General features: G+C 42.4%; 1 protein-coding gene and 1 pseudogene across 1 annotated transcript in view; both read right to left on the reverse strand.

The window, feature by feature from the left end:
- Gpm6b (glycoprotein M6B) overlaps positions 1–15,306 on the reverse strand; it is a 147,549-nt gene that overhangs the window by 64,064 nt on the left and 68,179 nt on the right. The window lies entirely within an intron of this gene.
- LOC130867202 (activator of 90 kDa heat shock protein ATPase homolog 1-like) lies at positions 9,708–10,678 on the reverse strand (annotated as a pseudogene).

Raw genomic sequence — 15,306 nt, forward strand, 5'->3', positions numbered from 1 at the left:
GTGTGTGTGTGCGTCCGCGTGCACACACACATGTGCATTCATGGGAATCAGTTCTCAGCTTTTTCCATGTGGGTCCCTGGGATCAAACTCAGGCCGTCAGGCACAGTTACAAGTACCTTTATGCATTGAGCCATCTTGCCTGCCCATTTAAGTTTCTCCATTGTTTTAACATGAAGCAACACCGGGAGAGCAAGAGCTTGGATCTAGCTTGCCTCCATTTACTCAAGTGTCTCCTGCTATTAGCCAGGATAGTCTCCTTTTTCTCAGCAGAAAGCTGAGCACTTGAAAGGCTTCCAAGTCTATTTATTTAGGAAAAATTGCCAAGTTCCAGCTCACAGGATTTTTGTTCATTGGCAAGAAATAGACTTCCATCTCCCCTCTTCCAGCAGTCCAAATGCTTCCAGTACATGCCGAAGGTAGAGTTTATTTTTCCCTGCAAAGATTGAGAGTGCAAAACTGATTTTTCTTTGCATTGATTTTTAACTGTCACTTAGATTGCAGGTGTCAATTAGTTATGAGTGTTTTATTTAAGTCATTAGCATTCCACCACTTTTTATTGAGACAATGTCTTAAGTAGCCCATACCACGCCAACTTTTAAAGGGGCAGTGGATGTGCTTGCTGCTTAAACTCTTGCCTCTTATAACAGAGCCTTGGGTTCAATCTGCAATAATGCTAAAAATGAGGGGAAAAAATGGAAGAAAAGGTAATTTTCAAAAAACCTAACGATCATCAATAACACATTAAATAAATACAGTTAAATTTTCTGAAATTACATTGTATTATTTGCCAATGACTTTGTCTCTCAAAATCTCCTTTCAACAAATAAGGATCTCTGGTCTTTATAGATCCCAGTGTATTATTTCTCAAAGAAATGTATAAACGCCCTATCTAAATTCTAACTCAGCACCAATCCCATTTACATTTCATTTTCCATAGATTGAATATATGAATTATGGTTCGATTCAGCCCCCTCCTCAGTATTTACTCAGGCCCTCTCCATAGCCATCTCTTTACAGGAAATGTGTTTGCTAATCCACTAGCCACTCAGCTGCAAGGAGATTAATGTTACTGCATTAGAAAATGGCCCCTATAGATCATGCCATACTACTTTGTAGTAAAGCCAAAAGGGCCCTCCAAATGATGACTTTAACATTCACTGTCTATCAAGGTTCTTTTCCAAGTAACTTTACTAAAACAGTGTTTTAAATATTAATTGTTCATTAGAATTTCCCATCACTCTGTTTTGAAATGGTGCTGGGCATGGAACCCGGAGCTTTGTACGTGCTAGGCAGATACACCCCCACTGAGCAACACCCCCAGAATCTGCTGCAAGTTTTTAACCACCTTTGTTTCAAGACATCAAAGGTGAAGTAGAAAAGAAACACCTACATTTTTTCCTATATCTAAGCCTAGAACTACATGAATATTCAATGGTCATTACAAAGATATTAAGGCAGTTACAACCCCCTCCAGAAAAATCAAGAACTTCAAACACATTTCCTGCGACTCCAACTTCTTCTGTTGCATCTTACAAATGTCCCTTGACCAGCTCCTCTACACCCCAAACAGCCTCACAAAATTTCGCCTTGGGACTCATCTTTCTGATTGTGGAGGCTTTCCTGGATGGAGAGGGGCTTGTCTTATGATAGTCTTATTGTCTTATGGAAGCATAAACCTATGATCACTATTTAAATGGACCTCAGAAAGGGCACTCCCCTGGGATAGAAATGGTGTGTAAGAGAATGTCAGTAATACAGAAACCTAACAGAAAAGTTCAAAGGTGCAGGAGAGCTGGTTTACTTGGTAAAGCACTTGGAGTGCAAGTATGAAGACCGAAGGTCAGACCCTAGTACCCATGTAAATAGCCTGGTCTGGCAGGTATAGGCCTGTCACTGCCCTGCTGTGGAGGCAGAGTCAGGAGGGTCCCTGGGGCTTGCTGGCCATCTGATGGAGCCAAGTTGATGAGCTTCAGGTTCAGAAAAAAAAAAAACCCATCTCAGAAAATAAGGGAGGAAAAAAATTTTAAAAAAAAAAAGCAAGAAAGAAAATAAGGTGGGGGTCGGTGAGATGGCTCAGTGGATAAAAGAGCTTGCTGTGCAGCTTGACTACCTGAATTCAACCTGGGACCTTTATAAAAAGCCGGGTGTAGTGGCACACATCTGGATTCCTGGCGCTCCTAAGGCAGGCTGGGAGGCAGAGACAAGAGAATTAACTGGAAGCACACGGACTAGCCCGTCTAGGGTACATCGTGGGGCAGACAAAACAGAAACCCAAACAAAGAAACAAACACATCAGGTGAGAATCCACTCCTCAAAGTTGTCCTCTAACCTCCAAATACAATAACAATAAATCACCATTTTAATATGATGAAAGGAGATTGCGAAAGACATCCAACATACACTTCCGGAGCACACACACGCACATCCCACTTCTCAAAAGGCAAAAAGTGACAAAGATGTTGAAAGAAAGAATATAAAGGGAAGTCAGGGCATGGTGGCTCATGCCCATAATCCTAACACTAAGGAGGTGTTAGGAGGCGGCAAGAGGATTAAGAGTTCAGAGGCATCCTCAGCTACACAGTGAGTTCTAGGCCAAACTGGACTGCATGAGATCCTATTTCAAATACATGCACGCACGCACACGCATTCACAGGCAAGCATGGTGGTGTATACCTATAGTTTCAGCAAGAGGCATACTGTGAGTTTGAGGTCAGTCTGGACTACATAACAAGATCCAGGATATCCAGGGCTGGATGGCAACACACTGTCTCAAACCAGCAAAAAGATGTATACAAACAGATGTGAATGAAATAAGTAAAGCGCTGGTATAGTAAAGAGACGATTGTTTCTTGGAACGTATTCTAACAGAATTAGAGAAAAAAAGGGCTGATTAGAAAGATTGTCAGGGACAGAGCTGTCTGGATGTCCCCAAGTCCTTTCTTTACAACTCCAATATTCTGGGAACGCTTGTAGCACCGCCAATCTCCTGTCCCATTCATTTGGACATAATCATGTATTGCTGTATACTCTCAGTTCTTTTGGGCACAGAGTCACTTCCTGGAGGCTGATGTATGCATGAGTGCACTGTAAATATAAACAAATGCACGATGGAACAATTGAGTATAATCAGCTTAAAGCTAAGTGCAATCGATTATTCTGGATTCTAACAGTCATCGTAATATTAAGACAATAAAGCTAGCAATTCCCCTTGCATAGAAGTGGTAAAGTCATCAACACCATGATTGTTCTGGGTTGAATGTAAAATGCCCTCCCTCTGAGGGCCCATGGCTTTGAATACTTGGTCCTCAGCTGGTAGTGTGCTTTTGGAAGGTTGTAGAACCTGCAGGAGGTAAAGTTTAGCTGAAGGAACTAGTGACAGAAGGGTTGGTCTTCAACCCCATGAACACACACACACACACACGACTGAAAAATAATAGGCCTGGGAGATGACTCAGTGGGTAAAGGCAAGTTGTTATCAAGCCTGATGATCTGAGTTCAATCCCCAGGACTCACAAGATGGCAAAAAAAGAAGCAACTCTCTCAAGCTGTCCTCTGAACGTCATGTACATGCAGTGGTATGCATATCGCTACACATATATAGAAACAATAAAAGTGTAATAAAATGTTCTTAAAATAAAAATTAAAAAAACGTTTAAAAATATAACAAAACACTGGGCAGTGGTGGCACATGTCTTTAATCCCATCACTTGGGAGGCAGAAGCAGAGGCAGATAGACCTCTGAGTTGGAGGCCAGCCTGCTCTACAGAGTGAGTTCTAGGACAGACAGGACTACACAGAGAAACCCTAGCTTGAAAAACAACAACAACAAAATACAATCACACATCCAATAATGATACTTTAGTTAATAATGGAGCATATAGGCGATTTCTTTTGAAAACAAAATAATAAAACAAACCCCCAAATCAGATAGCAAATATTTGAAACTTTGCTGTCCATATGACCTTTGTTACTACTTCTCATTTCTACCATTAATTCTAGCATAAAAGCAGCCCTGAGCACTATGTAAAGAGTGGCCATGGTCATGTTTCAACAAAAGTTTAGTTATTAAAACAGGTGGCTGAATCATGTGCTATGGTACAAGCAAGGTAACAGTTGGAAGAATGTACACTCCCCCCCCCTTTTGAAACAGCATCCATTAAGTAGCTCTGGTTATCTTGCGACTTACTATATAGCCTTACTATATAGTTCAGACTGGCCTTGAACTCACAAAAATCCACCTGCCTATGCCTCCCAAATGCTGGGATTAAAGGTATGCTCCATCATGTCAAGCAAATGTGCACTTCTTATCTCTGAGAATGCTAGTTTGATGATGATACATGTCACTTACATTTAACCATTGTCATTTAGTCTTTAAAATTGTTCTAGTTGGCACAACTGACAAAATGATACTAATAAAGAATACAGCAAAAGCTTCATGTGATGGGCACACCTGTATTTCCAGTACTTGGGAGGTTGAGGTGGGAGAATAGCAGACCCTGTCTCAAAAAGAAAAAAAAGTTATTGCATAGATAAAAATCAGATACTAGATTTATTACTGAATATCTTAATTTGATTTTGCTTGGTTGGGTTTTTGTTTTTGAGACAAAAGTCTTGCTATGTAGACTCAAACAGACAGCAAGCATCCTGCATCTGTCTCCTCCATCCTGGGATTCTCGGTGTGCACCACTGTGCCTTGCTGTGGACCCTGCTTTTCATGTTCTTCGCCTGTCCTTACTCTCTCACAGCTGCCTGCACCTTTCCAAATTCTCCTAACCTCCCACAGGACAAACAGAATTCTGGTGTTTTGTTACTACAGTTTGGGAATGGAGATTACAATTTCACCTTTTATAGGCATCACATGGTATGGAAATGGGTACAGAACACATCTAAAAGCGGGGTTCCTGGATCAATGAGTCAGCAAATTTATGACTGTGATCCCAAGGGACTCGCCATTCCACACCTTGTTCTAGATTCCTCGGCGGCACACCTGGGTACCTTCTGACCACATTGGTGCTAGGAGAAAGAAAAGCTGAAGCACTGTTTCCTGTGTTTGTCCCCAAAACTACCCTATGCACAAAGATTTCATAGAAGACTTCACAGGACCCAGCACCTTGAACTTCCAGGCAGTGTTTATTACAGCAAATGCATAAGGGCGTACCAATGGATCCTAAGGGGAAAAGATGGCACAGAGCTGAGGAGGACCCATATGTAGACTTTCTTCTGCTCTCTCCCTCCCAGGAAAGCTGATACCTGGCATGCTTTGCCCCAGCAATGAAAACGTGTGTCCTATATAAAAGTTCTACCCAGAGAAGCCCATTTAAGAGGCAGGCTGGGCCCACAGGCATCCTCTGCCTACCCATGGCAAGGTTCCAGAATCTAGGAAGGAAAGCCAGCACTCAGCATCAACCATATCCACACAATTAGGCAACCTAAAGCAGCTTGACAAGGGAGGTGGTGATGAGGGGAGAATGTCCTTGTCCTTTAGAGAATAGCTCATCACCTAACTTCTCTTATGTAAAGGAGACGGACAGACAGACACAAGTGCACATACATGCACACCACACACACACAGACACACACACACACACACACACACACACACACACTCCCCTTTAGAGATAGCTCTGCCATGCCAAATCTTCCCGGCACTGTCTAGCAACATGAAGTCTTTTCAGATCAGCCAGCCAGTTAGTTTGACTGTATACCACCAAAGGCAGGAAGTGAGTGTGGCTTTAGGCAAACCATGGCTCCGTGGGATCGACTCTGATTGGCCAGCTGCTTGCCTTGAACTACTTCACACCATTTGAACTGAACTGCAGCTCACTCCAGGCTGCCGCAGGGAAATGTGCCTGGCATGACAAAACTGTCTCCGAACAAAATTACTATTTATCGCTAGCTGCTGCTTGAGAGAGAGAAAAAAATGGCCCCATTCTTTCATTCTTCAGCACTACAAAGGGCCAAGAGGGAACAGGGCTAATACTGGCTTCAGGGATTTTCATGAAAGACTGTACCAGCTCAGCGAGAAAGCAGGATACAGAAGAGATAGCCTTCGGTTTGGAAGTAGGGGTTTAATACACAAATTCCTGAACAGGCATTTTTCTCTTTAGAGCAAGTATTTTTCTAGGGATTCTCTATTGGTGCAGCTATTTCGAATGCCTAGTTCTCCGAAATCATCAAAGTTTAATAGACTACATGCACGGAAAGAAAATGCTAAGGTTACAGGCAAGTACAACAATGCCGAGTGATTTACATTTGTGTTGGGGATTCGAACTCAGATCCTCATGCTTGTCCACCCACTGAGCCATTTTCCCAGTCCTTGACCTGGACTTATCATGCCACTAATAAGCCTGCTCAGTTTGGGCTTTTTTAGAAGTGGAATTCTATGAAACCTTCTCTTGAGATACTCTGCTGTCTTGCTGCATGTTCTGGTAGCTTATTCACTCTCAGAGCTGTGTAGAAATTCGTGACAGGAATAAACCATGGCTTATATAGCCAGTCTCCTTCAAAAGGCATTTGGACTGTTTTACATTTACTGTTAGGAGGAAGAAGAGTTCAATGCATTCATTTTCCAAAATGCTAGTAAGACTATTCAAAATAACTAAATAGCAGGCTCACGATCAAGTACGCAAATTCTAAGTATTCACTTGATGAGTGTGGCATCTCCCCCCCTCCCTTCAGTATAACCCATGTGACCAAAGCCAAGAGCAAGTAGCTTCCCAGGAGACAGTCTCTATTTTAAATCGTTCCAAAGCCAGGATCAGCCCCCAAATCTTTATACTTATAGCACAACCTCCAACTGAGATGGTTCTCTCAGTGCACAAGGTTAAGCCCCAATTCTAGATCATCCTCTGTCATTATTTGATGACCTCCTCAGGGGTCACGCTTGGCTTTGGTTTCAAAGTCTAGCAAATGAAGGAATGCAACAAGATGGACACCAGGGCCCTTTGTGGCTCCTGTCAGTCAAAGAACCCCATTTCCAACGCTGGGATCCTTGTGGCGATCCCCCGTTGTTAATAATTAATTACCATTTTCCTGCTTGCTGCCTATCCAGTTTCTTACATATCACAATTAAACCATCGTTTAGCCATCTCTGCTTATGGTGGGATAATTGTAGCTTTTGTTTGTCCCACACATTGGTCTCCTCCAAGTCTTTGTGGCTTCTCTGCAAACATCTTCTAATTATCTACATGCTTCTAAAAAGGAGCTCCCAATGGATTCTAATATTTTAGTCAAGTAGACCAAAGGTGATGAAGGAGAGAGAATCCAGACAATGAAAGGATCAGTCAGCCTTCCTATTCAAAGTCTGGGAGGGCGACAGCGACAGCCAGCCTGGGTATCCCCGTCCTACGACTTCGCATCTCAGGAGAGCCATTAGGTTGAAAAGCCGCCTGCTCCTCCACAGTTCTTCCTCCAGATCCAGCTAGTCAGTATCCCAGGGGAGCCCAAGGTATGAATGCAAAGATATTCAAGCCTTGGGAGGACACACTTTGCCAGTTTTCTTCAGACTCTCCTGCCTCCTCAGGAACCCTGCAATGACAGTCCACCCAGTCAGACGTTTAATCACATTCTAGCAAAGTCTCTTTTTACTGTGTAAGGTAGGAGATTTACGGGTTCTGGGGAGTATTGGCCAGAGCAACTATGGGAGTTGTTCATTATTCTGCCTTGCAGAAGTGAGACAAAACAATCCAGGAAGAAGCAATAATTATTTGCTAAAATTTCTCTTGTTTATTTGTTTTTGAGAAAGGATCATACTACGTAACTCTGGCTGTCCTGGAACTCACTCTGTAGACCAGGCTGGCCTCAAACTCAGAGATCCACCTGCCTCTGCCTCCTGAGGGCTGAGATTAAAGGCTTGAGCCATCATACCAGGCCAAAAGTCTTAATTTATGATTTTCTTGTTTGGTTACTATAAATATTTCATGATATGTTACCACACTGGAACACAGGCTTTTGGGAAACCTGCATCTATGTTCCTCAGCCATGGTTGTTCATATCTGGCTCTAGAATAAACTAGCTCTTAACTTCCTTCATATCTTGGTGATGACACCATCACTCCATATAGTGCCTCTTCCTAGCTCTTGAGGAAACCCTTGGGTTTATTTTATAAGATGGGTCTGACAGCTGCATGTCATGTCCAATGGAAACGACCTAAATGCATTCTTTCAATAAGCCTTTTTTGAGCACCCACTGGACAGTAGTAGGGTGCAAGGACACCAGAGACTCGCAATACCATGTTCTTCTGGAGTCTGTGCCTTAACGAAGCTCACAGCACACAGACCAGGAAGACAGTATACGTGTGCATGCATGTGCTGTAGGTGTACACTATGGGCACACCATAAGAAATAGGTCAGGAATTGGGGCTGGGAACATAGCTTAGTTGGTAGAATGCTTGCCTAGCCATGCAGGGGACTCTAAGTTCAATTCTCAGGACCGTATAAACCAAGCATTGTGGTACATGTCTATAACCCCAGCACTGGGTGCTAGAGGCAGCAGAATCAGAAGTTCTAGGTCATCTTCAGCTACATAGCCACTTTGAGGTTAGCCTGAGCTACCCAAACTCCTGCCTCAAAGAACTCAAACAAACTAAGTATGTATTGTGAAGAAAAACTCCTGAAAATAAACTGTGTTTGCAGCCAGGTCCACCCTAACCCCTCCATCATCTAGGATCTGCTGGAGCTCATGTAGGGACTGGTCCTGTGGAACAACCCCTGAAGGATCTCCATGACTTGGGGTGGCCACAGGCTATCCCAGAGCAGTTCCAGTGAGGACCCAACGATGGTGGTGTACCAGAAACCAGTGTTCTTGAACCAGCCCAATGACTCATTGCAGGGAACATTTGCTAGTCGAGCTGATTGGACAAAGGGTGTACTATGTGACACATGGCTCCCAGTGCCACCAGGATGCACGAAGAGGTGTTGGATTGCTGGGAATGATGGAGGAGTGAAGAATATTTTTTTTGTAGTTGTTCTGTTTTATTCTTGTTTTTGTTTGTGTGTTTTCTTGCTTGGTACGTTTTGTTTTGTTTTGTTTTTTAAATTTTTTTTTGTGGGGACACTGCAGGGGTGAGGGGAGGATATGGGGGGACCAGTAGGTGAGCAGAATTAGGTGTATGATGTGAAATTCCCAAAGAATCAATAAAAAATTATTTTTTTAAAGAAAGCAACTGTGTCTGCAGAAACTGATTGATTAGAATTTTAGTACTGTGGAGAGGCTGTGATGGGAAACGTCCAGAGGCGTATTAGTTACCTTATCTTCAGCTAGTTCTTATCCTCCAGCACAGCCATTCTTTGCTCACCTCTGGGTTAGAATTAATATCTGTGACTAATAGAAACCTTTTGACTTCGATTATCTTAGCAAAATACTAGCTTCCACCGACAAGAATGCCATCAGACAGCATCTTGGGCCCATAGAAAACCTTCCCCACCATGACTATGCCCACCTCTCTGATGTACCCACCATCGTATTTTAATGATCTATTACTTTCTTTCTTTTTTCTTTTAAAATTCTGTTTATTTAGTGTATGTACACATAAAAGAGAAATCACCCCTCAGATCTCACCCAGCAGAAAACATGCACAAACCCAAGGTGTATGTGGAAGGGGGCCCAGCCCCAAGTTAGCATCAGGAATGGTGCAATCCTGTGATCACAAGCGCATCACGAGCAGGCCGGACTGAAGTGTCAAACAGGCTGGAACCCTGCTGCTGACCCTAAAACAAGTGAGTGCCACCGCCAAAGGTCTATTTGATGCCCTCAAAGTAATACCGCTGCCAGCCTTACCCCATCTGCTCTTCCTCAGGAGCAGGGATGCTCTGGCCTTCCATGCACAGGTCTGTCTCTGGGTTCTTGCCAACAAAGGTCAAGGTGATGGTAGCAAAGTGCCCCTCAAGCCATGACTTAAACTGCCACTTCATAGCGATGTGTTTCTTAGGGACCAGATCAGAAAACTCTCCGGTGGCATTGCTGTCAACCATGTGGAGCACCTCCTAAGGCTGCAGAAGCATGGGGAAATGCCTGCACCCGCTCCTAGGTGATAAACATTCTTTAGAGCTCGTCCGGTGACGTCAGGAACGTCTCTTTAAGGGAGAACTTACAAGTGAGGATTTTGACACCAACAGGTTTGGCCTGGCTTTTTGAAGGAGCAGACTTAGCCTGGCATACCTCAGTCTTTAGTGCTGGCCTACCCACTGGGTCTACCGACTCTCCGTTCACTGTGGGCAAAATCATGCCCTGAGTGAACTCTGTTTTGACGGCGCTGATGGAAATCCCACCTACTTCTTTTAGACGTTTTGTGTCAGGCTCATCTTTGGCAAGGCACACACTAATCTCCACTTCATCCACACTGTTTTCATGAGACAAATTGGGGACTTCCACCTGTCCTTTGTATTGCACTCCTGACTTAGAGGTACCTGTCCAGTTTAGTTTGATGGTCTACTCATAAAAGAAAGTAAGTTTGCCTTTCTGGTTATTAAATGGATGCCTCTCCATCAAGCCTGTTCCCTTCTGTCCCCTCACACTTGCCCTCCTCATCTTCTACCAGAACTGCCAGGAACAGAGTTTTCAGCTTTTCTGTGGACCAAAATGAAGCATCCCTTTCTGTCCAGTGCCAGTGGTTGAAGTTGGTGGGATCTGTCCACTCCTTCAAGAGCCAGCGTGGATCTCTCTCACCCCACTTGGCCATCAGCTCACTTATCGCACCGATACCAGTTCCCAAGCAGCCGCAGCCACAGCCTCAGGACCGCTCGGTCCCGGCTGCCCCGCAGTTCCTGGAAACTACTAGAAGTGGCAGTAGCACCTCCTGGCTTGCTTTTTCAATCTATGACTTTTTTGTCCTTTAAAACTATAAAAACTTCACGAAACTGCTTCCATGTTGGAAAATAAAATTTGTAGTAACCTCAATTTGTGTTCCCAGGCCATGGTTACCAAAATGGCTCCAGAATAGACTATCTCTTATACCCTTTAGGAAGACAGCTGTTTTTTTTTTTTGTGTGTGTGTGTGTGTGTCTGTGTGTGTTAATGTAAAGATTCCATAAGGAAACCTTCTGATTTGTAGGCTACGTTTTTTTAAGTACCAAAAAAATAATTTGTTAGTGATTTTATTCATTCGGCGACTATGCTTATCTCCTGTGTCAGAAGCCGGAAGTATACCCGAAGGCATAAAGAATTTGATTGGTCCTGTGGGATGCTGACAATTCAAAAGAAGTTGAGAGGAGAGGGAGCACCATTTACTAGTGGTTTGAAAACGTGTTTGTATGAGATGCTCATCACATCTGCGCTACAGATACAGTACCCTGATGCTTCATGTAGTGTCCATCTTCCCATATGAGTATCTTTTGTAGTGTCCATGATCATTTTGTCTGCTTTCTTCTCTGAAGTTCATAGCTACTTAGGATTACAATCCTTTTTCTGCCTTTCCTTTTTGGACCTAATGTGTCCACCTCTATCCTCACGCCCAGTCAGACTTGTCTTCTAGGACTCCAGTAACAGCACACCTGAAATTCTCATGGGATTTCATGATGGTTTTGATGTAACTTCCCTATAATTTCTGAAAGGATACTGATGGAGGTGGGTCTTGTATTATTATCCTACGTCCCTCTGGCTTCCTGCTTTGCACCTTTGATAGTATACTGGTGTATGGAGAAGTCTCAATAGCATGTGTATTAATTCCCCTTAGAAACAATTCTAACAGGGCTGGAGAGCTAGCTCAGCTGTTAAGAGTGCATGCTACTCTTGTGAGGATCCCTGTTCAGTTCCTAGTAGCCATATCAGTTAGCTCCTGACTGCTTGTAACTCAAGCTCTAGGGGATGCAACACTCTCCTCTGGTCTCCATAGGCACCTGTACTCACACCACAGGCACGCACACATGCACGCAGACACACAGACACACACACACATACCACACACACATACTTCAAAATAAAATGAATAGTTCTTTAGAAAATGCAAAGTCTCTAAAAAATATTCATTCTAAGATTTTTCATTCACCTTTTCCAAAATACAAGAAAGACTAATGTTCAGCAGTTTTATAATTTGTAGCAACTTCTAGCTTTGGGGTATAATTTACATACATTAAATTTCACCTATTTTAAGTGTATAATTTAATGAAACTTAGTAATTATATGCAGTGTTATAATTACAATAATCAAGATACAAAACAGTTCCCTTTGTACATGGTACTCTAGTGCCTTTCTGCAACTCACCTCCTTTCCCAGATCTCTGATTTTCCTTTTAATTGATCAGTAGCATTCTATAGAATCGATATGCCATAGGAACAGTTACACTTTTTGAATCGCACTTGCATTGTTTCAAGTTTGCAGCCATTATGAATTATGCTGCTATGAACATTAACGTATTAATCTTAGTGTAAACCGAGTTCTATGTGCTTTTGCATCAGTCAGTGAATTCTTTCATATACTAAACCCAATTACAAATGCTTTCCCATTTCATGCTAACACTAACCCTCAGGTCTGGTAGTTTCAGCTCACCCCAAAACAGTGAAGTTGCACAACTTTATACCACAAGGAAGTGGAGGAGTTAGGATTTGAACTCTGCTAATCCACGTGGTTGTCATGGGGATCAAATGAGTTAATACATATAATGTGCTTAGAATAGCAGGCGTTCAATAAATGTCAGCTATTATAACTAAGCTCTTTCCCACACACCATCCTGCCACCCACAGAGTACTCAACGGTGTTGGAAATCAGGCTGCACAGCGGCGGAAAGAAATGGATAACGCCGCATCATGTCTTTCTTCTCTCTTTTACCGCTGTCCTTCACGCAGGTCCCAGGTTAAGAAAAAAAAAAACTGTGTCTCCTCACTTTGGCAACTGAGATCACAAAAGTAGTGACAACAGACATCCCTTCGTGCTAACACATAAAACAAAATGATTTCACTGGGACGAGCCTCCTCGTTGGGCCAGGTGGATTTTGTACCTGGAATCTAACAAGAAAAACAAGGTGATCCTTATTAGGGTTTCCTCACCCCCATCACCAACCATTCTTTTCTTTCCTTGAATCACTTGAGTTTTGTGGATTTGAAGAACACTTCTCACAAATATTACAGAACTATTTCATTTCAAATAGAAAGGAATCTGGGGTTCAGAGTTCAGGTCCATGTTTGGGTATAAATATGTAGATATGTACACACTGAGGTTATCTACAGAGTAATCTCTGGGATGGCAAAAGATTTAGTTTTACAAAATGGTTCCTATCTGAGGCCCAGTAAGAGCAGAGCACTCCTATAAATGCTTCAAAGGAGTTTTAGTTTGAAGGTTTTTTGTTTGTTTCGTTTTTGAGGTAGGGCCTTAACTACGTAGCCACGGCTAGCCTGGAATGCACTAGAGAGGTCAGGTTGGCCTTGAACTCAAAGACAGTACCCTGCTTCTGCTGGGACTGAAGGCTACACCAGCAGGTCTGGCTAGTTTTGCACTTTTAAAGAGAGCCTCTTAAGAAAAGCATATCTGAAAATCCCGCAGGAAGGAATCGAAGTGTTTTTGTTGCTGGTGTGCTAATCATCCACTTTTGTCCTCTCGATCTTGTCAGATAAGCATTTTTGGCAACTGTCAAGTTTTTTCCTAACTGGATATGAGACCAGTAGAATGACCAACTTCTCAACGTACGTACACCTCTCTAAGTGAAGGGGGACTTTTGTCTTGTTTCAGCTGGCTATATTCGGTGCTTGTGTTAGTCTCAGCTACTAGGGTGGCTAAGGGAGGAACATGGGACTTCAGAACGAGCCTAAGCAGCATAGTGACTCCTTGTCCTAAATAAATAAATAAATAAATAAATAAATAAATAAATATGCTTTTAGTTTAGATTTTCTGTTTGAAATCACTCAGATAAAATTTGAACTGATGAGGAAGAGGCTGAAGAGACGGCTCGGTGGTAAAGAGCACATACTGCTTTTGCAGAGGATTCAGTCACCCACGTCTCCCAACCACCTATAACTCCAGCTCCAGGGGATCTGGCACCCAGTACTGATTTCTGCAGGCACTGAACATAATGTACACATATATACATGCAGGGGAAACTCATATACATAAAACATTTTTTTTAATTTAGCTGATCGATATCTATTATTTTGGCTCTTAACTCTGGTTTTAGCAATAATGCTGATAAATATTATAGTACTTACAAAGTCAATAATGAACATTGTGTTTCCAAACTCACTGTCAGGACTCTATATTATGTTTCAACAAATAAGAAAAATTTATTTCTAGCCTCATGGCATTCTAATGAACTTGATAATTAAAAAATAACCTGAACAGATTTGATTAATTGAAGTAGTATATGCAAATAGTAATGCCAAAAATGAAAACATAAACAAAGGGTATATGTGTAGAAAATAAGACCTCACTATAGGTTTCATGCATACAAGTCCCGAAAAAACTATAGCCAAACTCTGTTTCCATTTGTTCTGACACTCTTCAAGGGAAGAAAAGTCAGTAGAGTCTACAGGAGTCCATGCCACAGAAGTGGTGACAATTATCCACAATGTTCTCAGGTTATGTTCTCAAATCAGTAGATGAAGCAAATTGTTACGTGGTCAAAAGCATAGTGCCTACTGGTATTGAGAAGTTACAGAGCCACAGAGAAGCAGGCTGGGGTTGTAGCTCAGTAGGTATAGTCCTCACTTAGCATGCATGAAGTCCGGAGCTCTGTGATTCCAGTGCTCGGGACATACAGTCTTTAAAGCCTAAGCCTATTTTTCAAAGCATTAAATCATAACAGTAACCGTTGGGCATTATAAACGATGTGAAGCACTAGCAATAAATGCAATAGCCAGCCCCCTATATTCAGGTATAGATCCAACAAGCAGCAACCGAGCATGCGAAAAATTCTGTCTGTAGTGAACACAGACAGAATTTTTGTTCTAGGCCTAGGGATGTAGCTCAGTTGGCAGAGTGGTTGCCTAGCATGCAAAAGATTCTGGGTTTGGTCCCTACCACCACCACCACACAAAAATGCATGTAAGGGCGAATGCTTGTAGTATTAGCACTTGGGTTGGAGGTAGGATGATCAAAAAGTTTAGGCACATCCTAGGTTACATAGAGAGTTCAAGACCAGCTTGAGATATATAAAACTGTCTCAAAATAAGCAAATTGGTAAATAATAATAAAACATGCTTTCTTATCATTATTCCTTAAACTACAGAATGAATTTCATGGCTTTTATGCAGTAGTGTATACTGTAAATGATCTAGAGAATATGGGAATATGGGCATGCATTGTTGTGCCCTGTAAGTGATACAGAGAATATGGGACAGACATATATGATACATAGATATTATCTCCCTTATGGTACAGACT

Source organism: Chionomys nivalis, chromosome X (assembly GCF_950005125.1).
Source record: "Chionomys nivalis chromosome X, mChiNiv1.1, whole genome shotgun sequence".
Lineage (NCBI taxonomy): Eukaryota > Metazoa > Chordata > Mammalia > Rodentia > Cricetidae > Chionomys > Chionomys nivalis.